The sequence below is a fragment of the Prionailurus bengalensis genome, chromosome A2 (genome assembly GCF_016509475.1).
Source record: "Prionailurus bengalensis isolate Pbe53 chromosome A2, Fcat_Pben_1.1_paternal_pri, whole genome shotgun sequence".
Lineage (NCBI taxonomy): Eukaryota > Metazoa > Chordata > Mammalia > Carnivora > Felidae > Prionailurus > Prionailurus bengalensis.
The window spans coordinates 16,109,831-16,119,591 of record NC_057348.1 but is presented as its reverse complement, the minus strand read 5'-3'; the positions used below and the strand labels follow the sequence as shown (position 1 = coordinate 16,119,591).

General features: G+C 42.9%; 1 non-coding gene across 1 annotated transcript; it reads left to right on the top strand.

Moving 5' to 3' along the window:
- Positions 1–4,949: 4,949 nt before the first annotated feature.
- TRNAR-UCG lies at positions 4,950–5,034 on the top strand. Its single transcript has one exon. It is a non-coding gene; the product is annotated as a tRNA-Arg (tRNA).
- The last annotated feature ends 4,727 nt before the right edge of the window (positions 5,035–9,761 follow it).

Sequence of the window (9,761 nt, the reverse complement as noted above, 5' to 3'; positions counted from 1 at the left end):
GTCACGCAAAACAAAGCACAAGACAAAGTCACGCAACGAACAAGATACAACGAGGGGTAAAAAGGTAACCAACAAACGCAAAGTCAGTCGGTGAGCGCGCCCTTGTGACGAGGCCTCGTTCGTGCCTGCAGCTTATCACGTTCAAGCAGTGCAGGACCTCTGTTATGTTTAGAGATTAGTCAGGCAGAGGCCTCATGGCAGTTGCCTTCTCCTCTTCTTCTTCTTCTCCTTCTTCTTTTTTTTAAGTAGGCTTTGCGCCCAGCGCAGGATCCCGAGATCAAGACCTAGGCTGAGATCAAGAGTTGGTCGCTTAACTGACTGAGCCACCCAGGTGCCCCATGCGAGTGACCTTTTTAGGTGGTCAGGCCTGGGAGTGTCAGTGGCTGACGAGTCTGACAGTTGACTCCAAAATCCTTCCTTTTAATTTACTTTTTTAATTATTTTTTTAATGTTTGTTTATTTTTGAAAGAGCGAGAGAGAGAGAGAGAGAGCGAGTGGGGGAGGGGCAGAGAGAGAGGGAGGCACAGAATCGAAACAGGTTCCGGGCTCTGAGCTGTCAGCACCAGATCCTGGTGCGGGGCTCGAACTCCTGAACTGCAAGATCATGACCTGAGCTGAAGTTGGACGCTTAACCGACTGAGCCAGCCAGGCGCCCCCAAATCCTTCCTTTTTAAAGTGCTTTAATCAGTCTTCGGACTTAACAGGACCCCTTTGGTTCTAGTGATTATCAGCTTCTGGTTTTCCCAGGTTCACATGGCCTTGCTGATGATCAGTTCTTAGCATTGCCAGTCTGTGCTGGTTTGGGTGATATCTGGTCTTGGCTGCAATGCCCTTGGCTGTTGGCGTCACTGCTTCACGTGAGTGACTCTGTCTTGCTCTGTACCCTGTTGCTTCCGTGTATGTTTTGATCTCTGGAAGGGTGAGACTTGATTCTTCTGTTTCAAATATAGTTTGGTGTGTCATATTTTATTTTCTATGGGAACTTGGGATCATTTTCTCCAGTTAAAATAAAACTATTACGGGGCGCCTGGGTGGCTCAGTCCGTTGAGCATCTGACTTCAGCTCCGGTCACGATCTCACGGTTTGTGAGTTCGAGCCCCGCGTCGGGCTCTGTGCTGACAGCTCAGAGCCGGGAGCCTGCTTTGGATTCCGTGTCTCCCTCTCTCTCTGCCCCACCCCTGCTTGTGCTCTGTCTCTCAAAGAATGAATAAACGTTAAAAAAAAATTCAAATGCCACTATTACGAATACTGTATTGATTTATAGTTCAACTTGAGGAGAATGGGCATCTTAACAACAGTAGTCTCTTTATCCAGAAACATGGTAGGGCTGTACATTTATTCAGGTCCTATATTCTGTCCTTCATATAATAAGCATTTCAGATACATTGTGACATTTTGACTTTTTGCAACAACCCCCTGAGGTGAGTGATGCTATTCTCATTTTAAATACGAGGAACCAAAGGCTCAGATAGTTTTTGTAATTTTTCTGAGGCCACATACTACCAGAAGCAAGCTCTATCAGAAACCAGTACCTTTTCCACTGTACCTTGTTATCAGCCGTGCGTCCTTCACATTACAAATATTAATCAGACACTTTCCTGAATATTGATTTTGACCTGGGGAGAAAGAAGAGAACGTGACCTCGTTCGAGACTTGGGGAGAAAAGAAGATATATAATTGATGGGGTCAAAAGAACATTTATTATTATGGCTTCCTCTTTCCCTTTTCAGAAATAACTCAGATCCCACTCGGGAAGCCAAAGCGGGGAGAAATGTCCTCTTACTTTCCGACACCTTGTGGATGAGCATGTCATCTAGGCTGAACCGTAGGCGGCCATCTGGACGCTTCCATCTGCAGGGAGTGGGGGTTGGGTGGCGCTCACTGAGGAGCCGGTGCTGGGCAGCAGTAGAAATAGAGTATTCATGTCACCAGGATAATGGGTGAGCCCTGGGTACTGCCCAAGTCTGGATCCCCAGTCTCCTCATATTATGGCAGCCGCTGTTAGCCTTTCAGTGACATTCCTCGTCCCTATGTCAATTACCGTTGTTCCTGTTGCTTGCAACTAAGAGCCTTGACTAGTATAGACATTGGTGTCTGGAAAGGCATGGGCCACAGACCCTCAGGGCCATGGGGAGACTGGGATTGGTTGGTTTCCTGGCCTGGTTGGGGCCAAAGCTGGTGAGAAGCCAGCTGGCGGTAAGGGATGGGTGTCTGAAACAGCTAATGAAAGTATCCCCTGTGGTCCCTGGTAATAGAATGCTGTGATGTCATCTGGAATTCACTTCATAACACTTTGGCTTTAAGACATATAATACAGAGGCGTGTGATTTCGTTTTAAGCCCCGGTATCCTGGGGGCATCAGCTAACTTTTGAAATACCCCACTCAGAAATGCACCCTCCTGGGGTTAGTTAACTTTGGAAGAATTTAGTGAAGAGCCTTACTCCAAAAAATTATGCGCTTTCCCTCCACTGATTTCCAAGGCCACACTTACCAGGTAGTAAATGACTTTATTTTTGTGCATCTATTACAATCCTCTGTATTTTACTTTATTGGTGTATTCATTTTGTACCAATACTACAGTTCTGTTTTTGGTTTTTTTTTTAATGACTAGTGGGTTTTTTTGTTTTTTTTTTTAATTTTTTTTTTTTAATGTTTATTTATTTATTTTTTTTGAGACAGAGAGAGACAGGGCATGAACAGGGAAGGGGCAGAGAGAGAGGGAGACACAGAATCTGAAACAGGCCCCAGGCTCTGAGCGGTCAGCCCAGAGCCCGACGCGGGGCTCGAACTCACGGACCGTGAGATCATGACCTGAGCCGAAGTCGGACGCTTAACCAACCGAGCCACCCAGGCGCCCCTAAATGGCTAGTGTTTTGATATATCGTAGGAGAATACCCTTGTATTGTTTTAATTTGGGGTGGACTGAACTGGTTCTGGAAGTCAGATTCTGGTTCCAGAGTGGGCAGAAGGGAGAAACCACATGTCTTACAGCGTGTCATCAAGGGTCAGCCCTGCAGAGATGTGCTGCATTTGATGATGGCCCCTAGAGTCGAATACAGTGTTCTACACATGACCAAGGCAAAGCAGGAGACTTTTTACCTTATTTGCTTCGGGCTCTCTTTGCATAGATGTCTATCAGAGTAATTCCTATCTTTAGGGATCGACTCTTCTTCCAACTAAACATGCACTTTGCAGCCAATGAAGGGTGTTGGGTATTTCACAAGCATAAACGGATGCGAGGTTAGATCTCCCCCATCTTGCCTTGTGCAGTTAAAAATCGTTAATTCAGGGGCGCCTGGGTGGCTCAGTCGGTTGAGCGTCCGACTTCGGCTCAGGTCATGATCTCGAGGTCCGTGAGTTCGAGATCCACGTCGGGCTCTGTGCTGACAGCTCGGAGCCTGTTTTGCATTCTGTGTCTCCCTCTCTCTTTGACCCTTCCTCGTTCATGCTCTGTCTCTCTCTGTCTCAAAAATAAACACACGTTAAAAAATTTTTTTTTAAATCGTTAATTTATACTTTACTGTAATAATAGGTATTAGGCAAGAAAAATCACACAATATTCTAACAGGGAGATTTCTGTCATTTTTCTGTTTTTGTGCAATTCTCGTTTGTCATTCCTGTTCAAAATATACATAAGCACGTCTAACTTTACGATTGTACTCAGACTAGGAAACAATTGATTTTATGTTTTTATCGCATACTGTGAGATCTTTTTCTCTTGCTATGTTGTCTTTAGAATAACACCAAATTTCCTCCCTTTTTAAAAGCTGCGTAATGTGGTTGATATATATATATATCAAATTACTAAATATTATCACTATTGTAATTGCTTTGTCTCCAGATTTTTGCTATTATAAACAGTGCTCTCATGAGCCTCTTTTTGCCTTTGGCATTTTTCTCTTTTTAGATTTTCTTCCCCCAGAATAAAGCCATAGGAATGGAATTACTATGTCAAAGAGGAAAAACCATTTGTGACTGTTGAAACATTTGTCCATTAACTTTCTAACAGCGTTATGCCAATTTGTGAAATACCGATGGGTCACGTTCACTACAAACTTATAAACATTAGCTATTATCATCACTTAACATTTTTGAGAGATTCATTCTTTTTTAAAATATTTATTTATTTTGAAAGAGAGACAGTGCACACGCGAGTGTGTGTGAGCGAGGGAGGGGGAGAGAGACTTCCAAGCGGGCTCGGCGCTCTCACTGCAGAGCTTGATCTCATGAACTGTGAGATCATGACCTGAGCCAAAATCGAGAGTTGGACCCTTAACCAACTGAGCCACTCAGGTGCCCTGAGAGGTTAGTTCTTATGCCTTTAAAACAAGATTTTATACTTATTTCTATTAAATTTTATCCTCTTATCCTGAAATAACTAGGTTAGTTATTTCAGTCTGTCAAGATGTTTTTGAAATCTGGTTCTGTTCTTTATTTATTTTTTTAAAAAATGTTTTAAAATGTTTATTTTTGAGAGAGAGAGAGAGTTGGGGAGGAGCAGTGAGTGAGAGAGAGACACAGAATCCGAAGCAGGCTCCAGGCCCCGAGCTGTCCGCACAGAGCCCGACGCGGGGCTCGAACTCACAAACCACGAGATCGTGACCTGAGCCGAAGTTGGACGCTTAACCGACTGAGCTCCCCAGCTGCCCCAGAAATCTGATTCTGTTACTTAACTCATTAGCTGTCATTCCCAACTTTGTGCCAATTACTTCTCCAAATAAGGCATAGCTTCAGTGTTCTCATTCAAGGAACTAACAAATCATTGACTAGAAAATAGTTCAATATGATGCATTTTAACTTACCCCTAAACACCTTCTTCGACAGTAAGGTTAGCCTATTAATCACCTATTGTTAGATACCGGTGTTGACCCAGTCAGTCTTCTTTTCTCCTGTAAGCTATTCCATAGCCTCTACTCAACCCAATCCAATTAAATTTATTTCTCGGGGCGCCTGGGTGGCTCAGTCGGTTGAGCGTCCGACTTCGGCTCGGGTCACGATCTCGCGGTCCGTGGGTTCGAGCCCCGCGTCGGGCTCTGGGCTGACGGCTCGGAGCCTGGAGCCTGCTTCGGATGCTGTGTCTCCCTCTCTCTCTGCCCCTCCCCGCTCATGCCCTGTCTCGGTCTCAAAAATAAAATAAAACATTAAAAAAATTAAAAGAAAAAGATTTCTCGTGAGCCTCCAGATGCCAAGATACATAGTCGGCAGCAGAAAGTTTACCAGATACCTTGTTGTCATGGAGGTTCGTCAGGCATTCCTGGACTTAACAATTGAGTAACTTCTCTAAAAAAGGGAAATGGGGCTGGTGTGGCGTGAATTGTTGTTAGTGGATTTACATCGTCTTGTAGTGGATCAGCTGGCTGCTCTGCCAGAGGAGGGGGGTGGCGACGGGCCAAGGGATTAAGCAACGACAAAACCAGGGGTGGGCAAGTGGGGTGAAACTGAGAGGTTATTGCCTAAGCATGCACAAGAGGGGCTAAACCAGAAGTTCATAAGCATGGTGAACTCATCGCAGGGAAATTAGGTCAGAGGGTAGGGGCAGAAATGAAAAAGTCTACAAAAACTTACAGTCTAGCCTTACAGGCTAGCTGTGGGAAAGAGGCGTAAAAGTAAACAAGCAGAAAGTTCCAAGGAGATGAAGAAAAAGTATTTTTCCCTGTTCCTCCCCCTAAGTACGAGTAAAACCCCAATCGTCATATATTAAACAAGCATAGGGAAACTCTGAAAGGTGGAGAGAAGACAGCGGGCCAGCCTGAGACCTTCGAACTTGCAAGGAATAATACAGCGGAGAGTTCTCTGGCTTTTCTTTGTGTCTCCTATGTCCCCGGGTGCTGAGGAAGCTAGAAACCTGGAAATGACAACAGATGCAGACAAAAAATAGCTCCAACAAAAGCTGGCTCTCTCGAGCCAAAGGACTGGAAAGACAAAAAAAACGTTTAGACACTTAAATGCTCGACTCCAGCCAAACACCACAGAAAAGGCTGTGGTCTCAACCCCAGCCATACCCTCCAAGGCCAGTGGGGACCATACACGTTCACCCTCCACAGGTTGTAACAAGACTGGCCAAACCTCTCACCTCTTCCCATAGCGGTATGGTGACAGAGAAGGTCAGGTAGAAAGCAGGGGCTTCCACGACCACCACGTGGTAATGAAGTTCACCCCCTCCTCCCTGCAGGGTCGATGGAGACTATGTGAAAAGCCTGGACTTCAGCTCCCACCCAGCAGTGAAAAAGCACACCTCCCACTCCCCGCTGGGGTGGTGTCAGAGGAAAGCTAGTGGGAAGGCAGTACGTTTACCACCATCCATCACTAACAAGGTCCAGCGATAATGTGATGTCAGTGGGAGAACAGTAATGAGGCACGCCCACCCCTCCCATCTAGAATAGTATTAGCAGAAACCTAGTAGGAACTCCCAGTTTCACCGAGCAGTATAAGAGTCCTCCTTCCCGCTTGCGTGTCAATGGAGACCAACCAAGTGAAAAATTTAGATTTCTACCTTGTCAGTAGATCTTACCTTTAGATCTCACCTTGTCAGTAACAAGGCAGCCCTCTTTCCTACCAGAGCAGTGTCAAAGGAAGACAGCGAACACACATGGTTGAAATAAGATTCAGCGTCTGATACTATGCGACTTAAAATGTCCAGCTTTCGATAGGCAGTCCCTTGTACCACAAAGCAGTAAAATCTCGGCTTGAATGAAAAGAAGATAGTCAATAGCTTCCAACACCAAAATGGCAGTGATGTTAGAAATACAAATATTTACAAGCAGCCATCGTATACAGGCTTCAATAAGCAATGATGAACACACTCGAAGCGTATGAATAAGTCAAATAACTCAGGAAAGAAACAGAAGATACAGAGAAGAACCACAAGGAAATTTTAGAACTGAGAAATACAACAACAATGAAATCTTGCTGGGAGGGCTCAACAGCATAATGGAAGGAACAAGGCAGTTCGGGGGTGGGGGGCTCAGTGCATCTGAAGAATTAACAATAGAAATAACCTATACTGAACAACAAAAAGAAAAAAATATTTAGAAAAAAAGAAAAAAGAACCAAGCTTCGGGAACCTGTGGGGGGGGGGGGGGGGAAGAAAAGAAAAGAAAAGAAAAGAAAAGAAAAGAAAAGAAATCTAACATTCATGTCATCAGAGTCCCAAAAGGAGAGGACAAAGGGTGAGGCTGAAAAAGTACTCAAAGACATAATGGGTGAAAGCTTTATAAACTTGGCAAGAGGCCTAGTTTGAAACCCACAGATTCAGGAAGCTGAGAAAATTGAAAACAAGATAAACTCCCCCAAGTCCACACTAAACCACATTATTGTCAAACTTCTGAAAATTAAAGACAACGAAAATATCTTGAAAACAGCTGTGAGACTTATTAACCTATAAGAGGCAAACAATTAGAATGATAGTGAAGTTTTCATCAGAAATCAGAAAAGCCCAAGTTAGTGGCACGACATTTTCAAGTGCTAAACACACATGCCCACACACACCACCACCACCACCCCCACCACCACCACCACCAACAACTATTACTCCAGGATTCTATACCCAGTGGAAATAGCCTTGAGGTGTGAAGGAAAAATCAAGACATTATCAGATGAGAGTAAAGAGAGATTCTGTTACCAGCAAACCACCTAAACAGAAAGGAAATAATAAAATAAATCTTAGAATGTCAAAAAGGGCAAGAACAATGAAGAGTAAAAATATGGGTAAAAGAAATACATTTTCCTTTCGATCTTGAGTTTCCTAAATGTTTGATGCTTGCAGCAGAAATTGAACCACTGTTTGATGTGGCTTGAAATAATATGGAGAGGAAATATTTAAGACAATTTAAATATAAATGGGGAAGGATAAAGGGAAGTAAAAGGAAGTTTCTACATGTCATTTAAATTGCTGAAATGTCAGTACCAGTAAACTCTGCTGTTATGCATATAACGGGTAATAACTAGAATGACTACCGAAAAAAAAAAAAAAAGAAACTATACAAAAAGAGATCTCTTTGGGGCACCTGGGTGGCTCAGCTGGGCGTCCGACTTGAGCTCAGGTCATGATTTTACGGTTTGTGGGTTTGAGTCCCACGTCGGGCTCTGTGATGACAGCTCAGAGCCTGGAGCCTGCATCAGATTCTGTGTCTGCCTCTCTCTGCCCCACCCCCACTTGCACTCTGTCTCTCTGTCTCTCAAAAATGAATAAACGTGAAAAAAAAAAAAGACATCTCATCAGAAACGCTATGGCTAAATCAAAATGGAATTCTAAAAAAAAAAAAATGTACAAATGTCTCACAGAAAGGCAGATTAAAAAATAGAGAAATGAGGGGCGCCTGGGTGGCGCAGTCGGTTAAGCGTCCGACTTCAGCCAGGTCACGATCTCGCGGTCCGTGAGTTCGAGCCCCGCGTCGGGCTCTGGGCTGATGGCTCAGAGCCTGGAGCCTATTTCCGATTCTGTGTCTCCCTCTCTCTCTGCCCCTCCCCCGTTCATGCTCTGTCTCTCTCTGTCCCAAAAATAAATAAACGTTGAAAAAAAAATTAAAAAAAAAAATAGAGAAATGACAAAGAGGAAAATCCAGAAAATAAAAATAAATGGTAGCTGTAACACGTTAATAATTACATTAAATGTAAATGGTGTAAACACACCTATTAAAACACAACGATAGGCATGTTTTAAAAAAATATGATCCAACTATCTGCTCTCATAAGAATCTCACTTTAAATACAACAACACATGTATATTGAAAGCAAAAGGACGGGAATGTATATATGGTGCAAACATTAGCCAAAAGAAACAATAATGGCTATCTTAATATCGGTCAAAGCAGAGTTCAGAGAAAGAAAATTAACCAGGACAGAGGAGGACGTTAACAGACCAAGAGGGACAGAGAGGACAGAATGATAAAAGGGACACTACACCAAGAAAACAGAGAAATCCTGAATGTGTATGTGCTAAATCAGAGCCACAAAATAAGTGAAGCAAAGACTGATAGAACTGAAAGGAGAAATAGATCAATTCACAGTTATAGGTGGAGATTTCAACATCCTTCTTTCAACACTTGATAGAGCAACCAGACAGAAAATCAGCAAGTTTACGGAAGAACGTAATAACGCTACTCACTACTAGGAGATAATTGACATTTAGAGAACTGATGGGATACAATTTTTTTAAAGCATCGACACGACACATACGAAGGTAGACTATGTCCTAGGCCGTAGAGCAAACCTCGACAAATTTAAAAGAGTTGAAATAATGCAGAATGTGTTTTTCAGACCACAGTGGAATCAAAATAGGAAGATAACAGGAAAATCAACGAATATTTGGAAACTAAGCAATGTACTTCTACAAAATCCCTGCATCAAAAAGGAAGTCTCAAGGAAAATAAAAAATATACTGAGCTCAATGAAAAAGAAACACAACATATCAAAATCTGTGGGACACTGCTAAAGGAGGGTCAAGAGAGAAATCTACAGCACTAAATGCTTATCTTAGTAAAGAGGAGAAATCTCGTATCACTTGTCTAAGCTTCCACTACAGGAAGCTAGAGAAAGAAGAGCTAAGTAAACCCAAAGCAAGAAGAAATAAGAAAATAGTCGAAATAAGAGTAGAAATCAGAGAAATTGAAAAGAGAAACACAATAAAGAAAATCATTGAGACAAAAGCTAGTTCTTCTAAAAGATCAATAACATTGACAGCCTCCAGTAAGACTAACAAAAAGCAAAAATAGCACAGAAGATTCTACAAACATCAATTTCATAGCTTAAATAAAATGGA